Here is a 13,394-nt window from a genome sequence, read left to right on the forward strand (position 1 = left end):
TACACCACTGGAAATGGTTCTGCCCACCAGAAAGACAAGATCCAGCCTCACCCACCAGAACACAGGCACCAGTCCCCTCCACCAGGAAGCCTACACAACCCATTGAACCAACCTTACCCACTGGGGGCAGACACCAAAAACAATGGGAACTACGAACCTGCAGCTGGCAAAAAGGAGACCCCAAACACAGTAAGTTAAGCAAAATGAGAAGACAGGTGTCCGAGTGCCAGCAGAAGCTGAAGGATCTGGAGGTGGCTGAGGGCAAGGGCAGCAGGGCCGAGCTGGAACGGCTGTAGGCTGAGGCACAGCAGCTGCACAAGGAGGAGTGAAGCTGAGAGCAGAAGCTAAAGGAGATGCGCGAGAAGGAGAAGAACATGCCCTGGAATGTGGACATGCTCAGCAAGAATGGCTTCAGCAAGAGCATGGTCAATACAAAGCCTGAGCAGGTGGAGGTGGAGTTGGAGGAGGTGAGGGAGCAGAAACACAAAACCTTCATGGAAAAGTATGAGAAACAGATCAAGTACTTCGGCATGCTCCGCTGCTGGGATGACAGCCAGAAGTACCTGTCGGACAACGTCCACCTGGTGTGCAAGGAGACTGCCAACTACCTGGTCATTTGGGCCTTGACCTAGAGGTGGAGGAGAAATGTGCACTGATGGAGCACGTGGCCCACCAGATCATTGTCATGAAGTTCATTCTGGAGCAGGCCAAGAGCCTGAAGGTGGACCCCCGTGCCTACTTCCGGCAGTTCTTCACCAAGATCAAGACTGCCGACCATCAGTACATGCAGGGCTTCAATGACGAGCTGTAGGCCTTCAAAGGCTGCATGCAGGGCCAGGCCAAGCTGCGCATCAAAAAGGTCATGAGAGAGTACGAGGAGGAGGAGTGCAAGCAGCAGCTTGGCCGAGCAGCCTGGACCCTGTTGAGGTATACGAGTCCCTCCCTGAGGAGCTCCAGAAATGCTTTGAGGTGAATGATGTGCAGATTCTACAAGATGCCGTCAGCAAGATGGACCCCACTGATGTGAAGTACCACATGCATCACTGCATCAACTCCGACCTCTGGGTCCACAACTCCAAGTCCAACGAGGCCAAGGAGGTGGAGGAAACGAGTCTTGGGGACCCCTTGCTGGAAGCCTCCAAGCCAGGTGATGAGAAAGATGTCAGCGCACGACCCACCTCAGCTGCTGCCTGACTGCCTGCAGGCCCCTGTGCATCCCTTTTCAGAAAACAAAAATAGACACCATCTCCCTAGCTCCTGGTTTCCTCCACTTTTGCTGCTCCCCCACCTAGCCTAGAGGGGACAGAACAACCCCTCCACCACCGCCACACTCCCAGTGCTCATCCAAGCCTTTGCTTTGAGTCAAGGGATTTCACTGCCTGCAGCTCCCCCCAATTCAGCATTATGCAAAAGGCTCGGGGATCCAGGGAGAGGTAGAGGTTGCCAGCCTGGTCCACAGGATAGGGGTGGGGTCCCCAGCTGAGGGGCCTGCTCCAGTCACTGTGGGCTCTGTTTTCACTGTTCATCCACATTGAGTATTCTATATAGTAAACAGCAATTATCTTCCAATATGCAACAGATGAAGGATCAAAGTAAAAACTCACCAGGCCAAACAAATGAAGAGGAAATAGGCAGTCTACATGAAAAAGAACTCAGAGTACTGATACTAAAGACATGCAAAATCATGGAAATAGAATGGAGAAAATACAAGAAACATTTAACAAGGACCTAGAAGAACTAAAGAGCAAACAATGAAGAACAACAGAAAAAATGAAATTAAAAATTCTCTAGAGGGAATCAATAAAAGAATAACTGAGGCAGAAGAACGGATAAGTGACCTGGAAGACAAAATAGTGGAAATAATTAACATAGAGCAGATTGAAGAAAAAAGAATGAAAAGAATTGAGGACAGTCTCAGAGACTTCTGGGACAACATTAAACACACCAACATTCAAATTATAGGGGCCACAGAAGAAGAAGAGAAAAAGAAAGGGACTGAGAAAATATTTGAAGAAATTATAGTTGAAAATTTCCCTAATATGGGAAAGGAAATAGTCAATCAAGTCCAGGAAGTGCAGAAAGTCCCATACAGGATAAATCCAAGGAGAAACACACCAAGACACATATTAATCAAGCTATCAAACATTAAATTCAAAGAAAAATATTAAAAACAGCAAGGGAAAAACAACAAATAACATACAAGGGAATCCCCATAAGGTTAACAGCTGATCTTTCAGCAGAAACTCTGCAAGCCAGAAGGGAGTGGCAGGACATATTTAAAGTGATGAAAGGGCAAAACCTATAATGAAGGTTACTCTACCCAGCAAGGATCTCATTCAGATTTGACAGAGAAATTAAAACCTTTACAGACAAGCAAAGTTAAGAGAATTCAGCACCACCAAACCAACTTTACAACAAATGTAAAGGAACTTCTCTAGGCGGAAAAAAAAAAAAAGAAGGAAAACACCTACAATAAAAAACACAAAACAATTAAGAAAATGGAAATAGGAACATATATATGGATAATAACCTTAAATGTAAATGGGTTAAATGCTCCAACCAAAAGACATAGACTGGTTGAATGGATACAAAAACAAGACCCATGTATATGCTGCTTATAAGAGACTCACTTCAGACCTAGGGACACATACAGACTGAAAGTGAGGGAATAGAAAAAGATATTCCATACAAATGGAAATCAAAAGAAAGCTGGTGTAGCAATTCTCATAACAGACAAAATAGACTTAAAAATAAAGACTCTTACAAGAGACAAAGAAGGACACTACATAATGATGAAGGGATCAATCCAAGAAGAAGATATAACAATTGTAAATATTTATGCACCCAACATAGGAGCACCTCAATACATAAGGTAAATGCTAACAGCCATAAAAAGGGGAAATCGACAGTAACAGAACCATAAGGGAGTTTAACACCTCACTTTCACCAATAGACAGATCATCCAAAATGAAAATAAATAAGGAAATACAAGCTTTAAATGATACATTAAACAAGATGGACTTAATTGATATTTATAAGACATTCCCTCCAAAAACAACAGAATACACATTCTTCTCAAGTGCTCATGGAACATTCTCCAGGATAGATTATATCTTGGGGCACAAATCAAGCCTTGGTAAATTTAAGAAAAATAAAATCGTATCAAGTATCTTTTCTGACCACAATGCTATGAGACTAGATATCAATTACAGGAAAAAGTCTGTAAAAAATATAAAAATTTGGAGGTTACACAATACGCTACTTAATAACCAAGGGATCACTGAAGAAATCAAAGAGGAAATGAAAAAACACCTAGAAACAAATGACAATGAAAACATGATGAACTAAAACTTATGGGATGCAGCAAAAGCAGTTCTAAGAGGGAAATTTATAGCAATACAATCCTGCGTCAAGAAACAAGAAATATCTCAAATAAATAACCTAACCTTACACCTAAAACAATTAGAGAAAGAAGAACAAAAAACCCAAAAAGTTAGCAGAAGGAAAGAAATCATAAAGTTCAGATCAGAAATAAATGAAAAAGAAATGAAGGAAACAATAGCAAAGATCAATAAAACTAAAAATTGGTTCTTTAAGAAGATAAACAAAATTGATAAACCATTAGTCAGACTCATCAAGAAAAAAAGGGAGAAGATTCAAATCAATAGACTTGGAAATGAAAAAGGAGAAGCAACAACTGACACTGCAGAATTACAAAGGATCATGAGAAATTGCTACAAGCAACAATATGCCAATAAAATGGATAATCTGGAAGAAATGGACAAATTCTTAGAAAAGCACAACCTTCCAAGACTGAACCAGGAAGAAATAGAAAATATAAACATACCAATCACAAGCACTGAAACTGAGACTGTGATTAAAAATCTTCCAAAAAACAAAAGCCCAGGACCAAATGGCTTCACGGGCGAATTCTATCAAACACTTAGAAAAGAGCTAACACCTATCCTTCTCAAATTCCTCCATAATATAGCAGAGGGAGGAACATTCCCAAACTCATTCTACAAGGCCACCATCACCCTGATACCAAAACCAGACAAATATGTCACAAAGAAAGAAAACTTCAGGCCAATATCACTGATGAACATACATGCAAAAGTCCTCAACAAAATACTAGCAAACAGAATCCAACAGCACATTAAAAGGGTCATACACCATGATCAAGTGGGGTTTATCCCAGGGATGCAAGGATTCTTCAATACATGCAAATCAATCAATGTGATACACCATATTAACAAACTGAAGGATAAAAACCATATGATCATCTCAATAGATGCAGAAAAAACTTTTGACAAAATTCAACACCCATTTCCGATAAAAACTCTCCAGAAAGTAGGCTTAGAGGGAACTTACCTCAACATAATAAAGGCCATATATGACAAACTCACAGCCAACATCATTCTTAATTGTGAAAAACTGAAAGCCTTTCCACTAAGATCAGGAACAAGACAAGCTTGTCGACACTCACCACTATTATTCAACATAGTTTTGGAGGTTTTAGCCACGGCTAAATCAGAGAAGAAAAAGAAATAAAAGGAATCCAAATCATAAAAGAAGAAGTAAAGGTGTCACTGTTTGCAAATGACATGATACTATACATAGGGAATCCTAAAGACTGTACGAGAAAACTACTAGAGGTAATCAATGAATTTGGTACAGTTGCAGAATACAAAATTAATGCACAGAAATCTCCTGCATTCCTATACACTAATGATGAAAAATCTGAAAGAGAAATTAAGGAAACACTCCCATTTACCATTGCAACAAAAACGAATAAAATACCTAGGATTAAACGTACCTAAGGAGGCAAAAGACCTGTATGCCAAAAACTATAAGATACTGATGAAAGAAATTAAAGATGTTATGAACAGATGGCAAGATATATCATGTTCTTGGATTGGAAGAAATAGCATTGTGAAAATGACTGTACTACCCAAAGCCATCTACAGGTTCAATGCAATCCCTCTCAAACTACTACTGGCATTTTTCACAGAACTAGAACAAAAAATTTCACAATTTGCATGGAAACACAAAAAATCCTGAATAGCGAAAGCAATCTTGAGAAAGAAAAATGGAGCTGGAGGAGTCAAGCTCCTAGACTTCAGACTCTACTACAAAGCTACAGTAATCAAGACAGTATGGTACTGGCACAAAAACAGAAATATAGATCAATGGAATAGGATAGAAAGCCCAGAGATAAACCCACGCACATATGGTCACATTATTTTTCATAAAGGAGGCAGGAATATACAATGGAGAAAAGACAGCCTCTTCAATAAGTGGTGCTGGGAAAACTGGACAGCTACATGTGAAAGAATGAAGTTAGAACACTCCTTAACACCATACACAAAAATAAACTCAAAATGGATTAAAGACCTGAACGTAGGGCCAGACACTATCAAACTCTTAGAGGAAAACATAGAACACTCTATGACATTAATCACAGCAAGATCCTTTTTGACCAACCTCCTAGAGAAAGGGAAATAAAAACAAAAATAAAAAAATGGGACCTAATGAAGCTTAAAAGCTTTTGCACAGCAAAGGAAACCATAAACAAGATGAAAAGTCAACCCTCAGAATGGGAGAATATATTTGCAAATGAAGCAACTGACAAAGGATTAATCTCCAAAATATACAAGCAGCTCATGCAGCTCAATATCAAAAAAACAAACAACCTAATCCAAAAATGGGCCAAAGATCTAAATAGACATTTCTCCAAAGAAGATATACAGATTCCCAACAAACACATGAATGGATGCTCAACATCACTAATCATTAGAGAAATGCAAATCTAAACTACAATGAGGTATCACCTTATACTTGTCAGAATGGCCATGATCAAACAATCTACAAACTATAAATGTGTGAAAGGGTGTGGAGAAAATGGAACTTTCTTGCACTGTTGGTGGGAATGTAAATTGATAGAGCCACTATGGAGAACATTATGGAGGTTCCTTAAAAAACTAAAAATAGAACTACCATATGACCCAGCAATCCCACTGCTGGGCATATACCCTGAGAAAACCATAATTTAAAAAGAGTCATATACCACAATGTTCATTGCAGCTGTATTTACAATACCCAGGATATTGAAACAACCTAAGTGTCCATCGACAGATGAATTGATAAAGAAGATGTGGTACATATATACAATAGAATATTACTCAGCCATGAAAAGGAATGAAGTTTGGTTTTTTGTAGTGAGGTGGATGCACCTAGCGTCTGTCATACAGAGTGAAGTAAGTCAGAAAGAGAAAAACAAATACCGTATGCTAACACACATATATGGAATCTAAAAAAAAAAAAAAGATTCTGAAGAACCTAGGGGCAGAACAGGAATAAAGACGCAGTCGTAGAAAATGGACTTGAGGACACAGGGAGGGGGAAGGGTAAGCTGGGAGAAAGTGAAGGAGTGGCATGGACATATGTACACTACCAAATATAAAATAGATAGCTAGTGGGAAGCAGCTGCATAGCACAGGGAGATCAGCTCGGTGCTTTGTGACCACCTAGAGCTGTGGGATAGGGAGGGTGGGAGGGAGACCTAAGAGGGAGGGGATATGGGGATATACGTATACGTATAGCTGAATCACTTTGTTATACAGCAATGTAAAGCAATTATACTCCACTAAAGATGTTAAAAAATATACTCAGTATTTATTGATCAGTGTAATCAACCCAAGTCCTGACAGGAAACAGATGGCATGCTTAGCTAGGATTTTTGAAGGCATTTTTTATGAAGGAACTATTTTTTTCTTTTATAAACCACTTTATTGAGATAATATATCACACAATTCTCCCATTTAAAGTACACAATTCAATGGTTTTTAGTATATTCACAGACTTGTGCAAGCAACACCAGAACAAATTTTAGAACATTTTCATCAACACAAGAGATAATCCCACCACCTCATAAGCAGTCATTCCTCATTCCTGTCACCCCAGTCCCTGGTCACCACTGCTCTGCTTTCTGTATCCATGGATTTACTTCTTTGGGTCATTTCATAGAAATGGAATCGTTCAATTTGTGGCCTGTCGTGTCTGGCTTCTTTCAGTGAGACCATGCTTTCAAGGTTCAGCCATGTTGTAGTGTGTGTCAATAGTTCATTCCTTTTTTTTTTTTTTTTTTTGTATTAGTTGTTTTGTTTGTTTGTTTGTTTGTACTGCAGGTTCTTATCAGTCATCAATTTTATACACATCAGTGTATACATGTCAATACCAATCACCCAATTCAGCACACCACCATCCCCACCCCCTTGGTGTCCATACGTTTGTTCTCTACATCTGTGTCTCAACTTCTGCCCTGCAAACCAGTTCATCTGTACCATTTTTCTAGGTTCCACATACATGCATTAATATACGATATTTGTTTTTCTCTTTCTGACTTACTTCACTCTTTACGACAGTCTCTAGATTCATCCACATCTCAACAAATGACTCAATTTCATTCCTTTTTATGACTGAGTAATATTCCATTGTATATATGTACCACATCTCCTTTATCCAGTCATCTGTTGATGGGCATTTAGGTTGCTTCCATGACCTGGCTATTGTATATAGTGCTGCAATGAACATTGGGGTGCATGTGTCTTTTTGAATTACGGTTTTCTCTGGGTATATGCCCAGTAGTGGGATTGCTGGGTCATATGGTAATTCTATTTTTAGTTTTCTAAGGAACCTCCATACTGTTCTCCATAGTGGCTATATCAATTTACATTCCCACCAACAGTGCAAGAGGGTTCCCTTTTCTCCACACCCTCTCCAGCATTTGTTGTTTGTAGATTTTCTGATAATGCCCATTCTAACTGGTGTGAGGTGATACCTCATTGTAGTTTTGATTTGCATTTCTCTAATAATTAGTGATGTTGAGCAGCTTTTCATGTGCTTCTTGGCCATCTGTATGTCTTCTTTGGAGAAATGTGTATTTAGGTCTTCTGCCCGTTTTTGGATTGGGTTGTTTGTTTCTTTGATATTGAGCTGAATGAGCTGTTTATATATTTTGGAGATTAATCCTTTGTCCATTGATTTATTTGCAAATATTTTCTCCCATTCTGAGGGTTGTCTTTTCGTCTTGTTTATGGTTTCCTTTGCTGTGTAAAAGCTTTGAAGTTTCATTAGGTCCAATTTGTTTATTTCTGTTTTTATTTCCATTACTCCAGGAGGTGGATCAAAAAGACCTTGCTGTGATTTATGTCAAAGAGTGTTCTTCCTATGTTTTCCTCTAAGAGTTTTAAAGTGTCTGGTCTTACATTTAGGTCTCGAATCCATTTTGAGTTTATTTTTGTGTATGGTGTTAGGGAGTATTCTAATTTCATTCTTTTACATGTAGATGTCCAGTTTTCCCAGCACCACTTCTTGAAGAGACTGTCTTTTCTCCATTGTATATCTTTGCCTCCTTTGTCATAGATTAGTCGACCATAGATGTGTGGGTTTATCTCTGGGCTTTCTATCTTGTTCCATTGATCTATATTTCTGCTTTTGTGCCAGTACCATATTGTCTTGATTACTGTAGCTTTGTAGTATAGTCTGAAGTCAGGGAGTCTGATTCCTTCAGCTCTGTCTTTTTCCCTCAAGACTGCTTTGGCTATTCGAGGTCTTTTTTGTCTCCATACAAATTTTAAGATGATTTGTTCTAGTTCCATAAAAAATGTCATTGGTAATTTGATAGGGATTGCATTGAATCTGTAGATTGCTTTGGGTAGTATACTCATTTTCACAATGTTGATTCTTCCAATCCAAGAACATGGTATATCTCTCCATCTGTTGGTATCATCTTTAATTTCTTTCATCAGTGTCTTATTGTTTTCTGCATACAGGTCTTTTGTCTCCCTAGGTAGGTTTATTCCTAGGTATTTTATTCTTTTTGTTGCAAAGGTAAATGGGAGTGTTTCCATAATTTCTCTTTCAGATTTTTCATCATTAGTGTATAGGAATGCAGGAGATTTCTGTGCATTAATTTTGTATCCTGCAACTTTACCAAATTCATTGATTAGCTCTAGCGGTTTTCTGGTGACATTTTAAGGATTCTCTATGTAGAGTATCATGTCATCCGCAAACAGTGACAGTTTTACTTCTTCTTTTCCAATTTGTATTCCTTTTATTTCTTTTTCTTTGACTGCCGTGGCTAGGACTTCCAGAACTATGTTGAATAATAGTGGTGAGAGTGGACATCCTTGTCTCATTCCTGATCTTAGAGGAAATGCTTTCAGTTTTTCACCATTGAGAATGATGTTTGCTGTGGGTTTGTCATATATGGCCTTTATTATGTTGAGGTAGGTTCCCTCTATGCCCACTTTCTGGAGAGTTTTTAATCATAAATGGGTGTTGAATTTTGTCAAAAGTTTTTTCTGCATCTATTGAGATGATCATATGGTTTTTCTTCTTCAAGTTGTTAATATGGTGTATCACATTGATTGATTTGTGTATATTGAAGAATCCTTGCATCCCTGGGACAAATCCCACTTGATCATTGTGTATGATCCTTTTAATGTGTTGTTGGATTCTGTTTGCTAGTATTTTGTTGAGGATTTTTGCATCTATAGTCATCAGTGATATTGGTCTGTAATTTTCTTTTTTTGTAGTGTCTTTGTCTGGTTTTGGTATCAGGGTGATTGTGGCCTCATAGAATGAGTTTGGGAGTGTTCCTTCCTCTGCAATTTTTTGGGAGAGTTTGAGAAGGATAGGTGTTAGCTCTTCTCTAAATGTTTGATAGAATTCACCTGTGAAGCCATCTGGTCCTGGACTTTTGTTTGTTGGAAGATTTTTAATCACAGTTTCAATTTCATTACTTGTGATTGGTCTGTTCATATTTTCTGTTTCTTCCTGGTTCAGTCTTGGAAGGTTATACCTTTCTAAAGATTTGTCCATTTCTTCCAGGTTGTCCATTTTATTGGCATCAAGTTGCTTGTAGTAGTCTCTTAGGATGCTTTGTATTTCTGCAGTGTCTGTTGAAACTTCTCCTTTTTCATTTCTGATTTTATTGATTTGAGTCCTCTCCCTCTTTTTCTTGATGAGTCTGGCTAATGGCTTATCAATTTTGTTTATCTTCTCAAAGAACCAACTTTTAGTTTTATTGATCTTTGCTATTGTTTTCTTTGTTTCTATTTCATTTATTTCTGCTCTGATCTTTATGATTCTTTCCTTCTGCTAACTTTGGGTTTTGTTTGTTCTTCTTTCTCTAGTTTCTTTAGGTGTAAGGTTAGACTGTTTACTTGAGATTTTTCTTGTTTCTTTAGGTAGGCTTGTATAGCTATAAACTTCCCTCTTGGAACTGCTTTCGCTGCATCCCATAGGTTTTTGATCATCGTGTTTTCATTGTCATTTGTCTCTAGGTATTTTTCTATTTCCTCTTTGGTTTCTTCAGTGATCTCTTGGTTATTTAGTAACGTATTGTTTAGCCTCCATGTGTTTGTCTTTTTTACGTTTTTTTCCGTGTAATTCATTTCTAATCTCATAGCGTTGTGGTCAGAAAAGATGCTTGATATGATTTCAATTTTCTTAACTTTACTGAGGCTTGATTTGTGACCCAAGATGTGATCTATCCTGGAGAGTGTTCCGTACGCACTTGAGAAGAACGTGTAATCTGCTGTTTTTGGATGGAATGTCCTATATATATCAATTAAATCTATCTGGTCTATTGTGTCATTTAAAGCTTCTGTTTCCTTATTTATTTTCGTTTTGGATGATCTGTCCACCATAAGTGAGGTGTTAAAGTCCCGCACTATGGTTGTGTTACTGTCAATTTCCTCTTTTATAGCTGTTAGCAGTTGCCTTATGTATTGAGGTGCTCCTATGTTGGGTGCATATATATTTATAATTGTTATATCTTCTTCTTGGATTGATCCCTTCATCATTATGTAGTGTCCTTCCTTGTCTCTTGTAACATTCTTTATTTTAAAGTCTATTTTATCTGATATGAGTATAGCTACTCCAGCTTTCTTTTGATTTCCATTTGCATGGAATATCTTTTTCTATCCCCTCACTTTCAGTCTGTATGTGTCCCTAGGTCTAAAGTGGGTCTCTTGTAGACAGCATATATATGGGTCTTGTTTTTGTATCCATTCAGCCAGTCTATGTCTTTTGGTTGGGGCATTTAATCCATTCACGTTTAAGGTAATTATCGATATGTATGTTCTTATGACCATCTTCTTAATTGTTTTGGGTTTGTTTATGTAGGTCCTTTACTTCTCTTGTGTTTCCCACTTAGAGAAGTTCCTTTAGCATTTGTTGTAGAGCTGGTTTGGTGGTGCTGAATTCTCTTAGCTTTTGCTTGTCTGTAAAGCTTTTGATTTCTCCATCAAATCTAAATGAGATCCTTGCCGGGTAGAGTAATCTTGGTTGTAGGTTCTTCTCTTTCATCACTTTAAGTATATCATGCCACTCCCTTCTGGCTTGCAGAGTTTCTGCTGAGAAATCAGCTGTTAACCTTATGGGAGTTCCCTTGTATGTTATTTGTTGTTTTTCCCTTGCTGCTTTCAATAATTTTTCTTTGTGTTTAATTTTTGCCACTTTGATTACTATGTGTCTCAGTGTTTCTCCTTGGGTTTATCCTGTATGGGACTCTCTGCGCTTCCTGGACTTGGGTGGCTATTTCCTTTCCCATGTTAGGGAAGTTTTCGACTATAATCTCTTCAAATATTTTCTCTGGTCCTTTCTCTCTCTCTTCACCTTCTGGGACCCCTATAATTCGATGTTGTTGTGTTTAATGTTGTCCCAGAGGTCTCTTAAGCTGTCTTCATTTCTTTTCATTCTTTTTTCTTTAGTCTGTTCCGCAGCAGTGAATTCCACCATTCTGTCTTCCAGGTCACTTATCCGTTCTTCTGCCTCAGTTATTCTGCTATTGATTCCTTCTAGTGTAGTTTTCATTTCAGTTATTGTATTGGTCATCTCTGTTTGTTTGTTCTTTAATTCTTCTAGGTCTTTGTTAATCATTTCTTGCATCTTCTCAATCTTTGCCTCCATTCTTATTCCGAGGTCCTGGATCATCTTCACTATCATTATTCTGAATTCTTTTTCTGGAAGGTTGCCTATCTCCAATTCATTTAGTTGTTTTTCTGGGGTTTTTTCTTGTTCCTTCATCTGGTACATAGCCCTCTGCCTTTTCATCTTGTCTATCTTTCTGTAACTGTGGTTTTTGGTCCACAGGCTGCAGGATTGTAGTTTTTCTTGCTTCTGCTCTCTGCTCTGATCTTTATGATATATTTCCTTCTGCTAACTTTGGGTTTTGTTTTTTCTTCTGTCTCTGGTTCCTTTAGGTGTAAGGTTAGATTGTTTACTTGAGATTTTTCTTGTTTCTTTAGGTAGGCTTGTATAGCTATAAACTTCCCTCTTAGAACTGCTTTTGCTGCATCCCATAGGTTTTTGATCATCGTGTTTTCATTGTCATTTGTCTCTAGGTATTTTCTGATTTCCTCTTTGATTTCTTCAGTGATCTCTTGGTTATTTAGTAACGTATTGTTTAGCCTCCGTGTGTTTGTGTTTTTTACCTTTTTTCCCCTGTTATTCATTTCTGATCTCATAGCGTTGTGGTCAGAAAAGATGCTTGATATGATTTCAATTTTCTTAAATTTACTGAGGCTTGATTTGTGACCCAAGATGTGATCTATCCTGGAGAATGTTCTGTGTGCACTTGAGAAGAAAGTGTAATCTGCTCTTTTGGGATGGAATGTCCTATAAATATCAATTAAGTCTACCTGGTCTAGTGTGTCCTTTAAAGCTTCTGTTTCCTTATTTATTTTCATTTTGGATGATCTGTCCATTGGTGTATGTGAGGTGTTAAAATCCCCCACTATTATTGTGTTACTGTCAATTTCCCCTTTTATAGCTGTTAGCAGTTGCCTTATGTATTGAGGTGCTCCTATGTTGGGTGCATATATATTTATAATTGTTATATCTTCTTCTTGGATTGATCCCTTCATCATATGTAGTGTCCTTCCTTGTCTCTTGTAACATTCTTTATTTTCAAGTCTATTTTATCTGATATGAGTGTAGCTACTCCAGCTTTCTTTTGATTTCCATTTGCATGGAATATCTTTTTCCATCCCCTCACTTTCAGTCTGTATGTGTCCCTAGGTCTGAATTGGATCTCTTGTAGACAGCATATATATGGGTCTTGTTTTTGTATCCATTCAGCAAGCCTGTGTCTTTTGGTTGGAGCATTTAATCCATTCACGTTTAAAGTAAATATATGTTCCTATGACCATTTGCTTAATTGTTTTGGGTTTGTTTTTGTAGGTCCTTTTCTACTCTTGTGTTTCCCACTTAGAGAAGTTCCTTTAGCATTTGTTGTAGAGCTGGTTTGGTGGTGCTGAATTCTCTTAGCTTTTGCTTGTCTGTAAAGCTTTTGATTTCTCCATTGAATCTAAATGAGATCCTTG

At 38.0% G+C, this 13,394-nt stretch overlaps 1 pseudogene; it reads left to right on the top strand.

Moving 5' to 3' along the window:
- Window positions 1-203: 203 nt before the first annotated feature.
- Window positions 204-1,194, top strand: LOC132366213 (hsp90 co-chaperone Cdc37-like; annotated as a pseudogene).
- The last annotated feature ends 12,200 nt before the right edge of the window (window positions 1,195-13,394 follow it).

The sequence above is a fragment of the Balaenoptera ricei genome, chromosome 5 (genome assembly GCF_028023285.1).
Source record: "Balaenoptera ricei isolate mBalRic1 chromosome 5, mBalRic1.hap2, whole genome shotgun sequence".
NCBI lineage: Eukaryota > Metazoa > Chordata > Mammalia > Artiodactyla > Balaenopteridae > Balaenoptera > Balaenoptera ricei.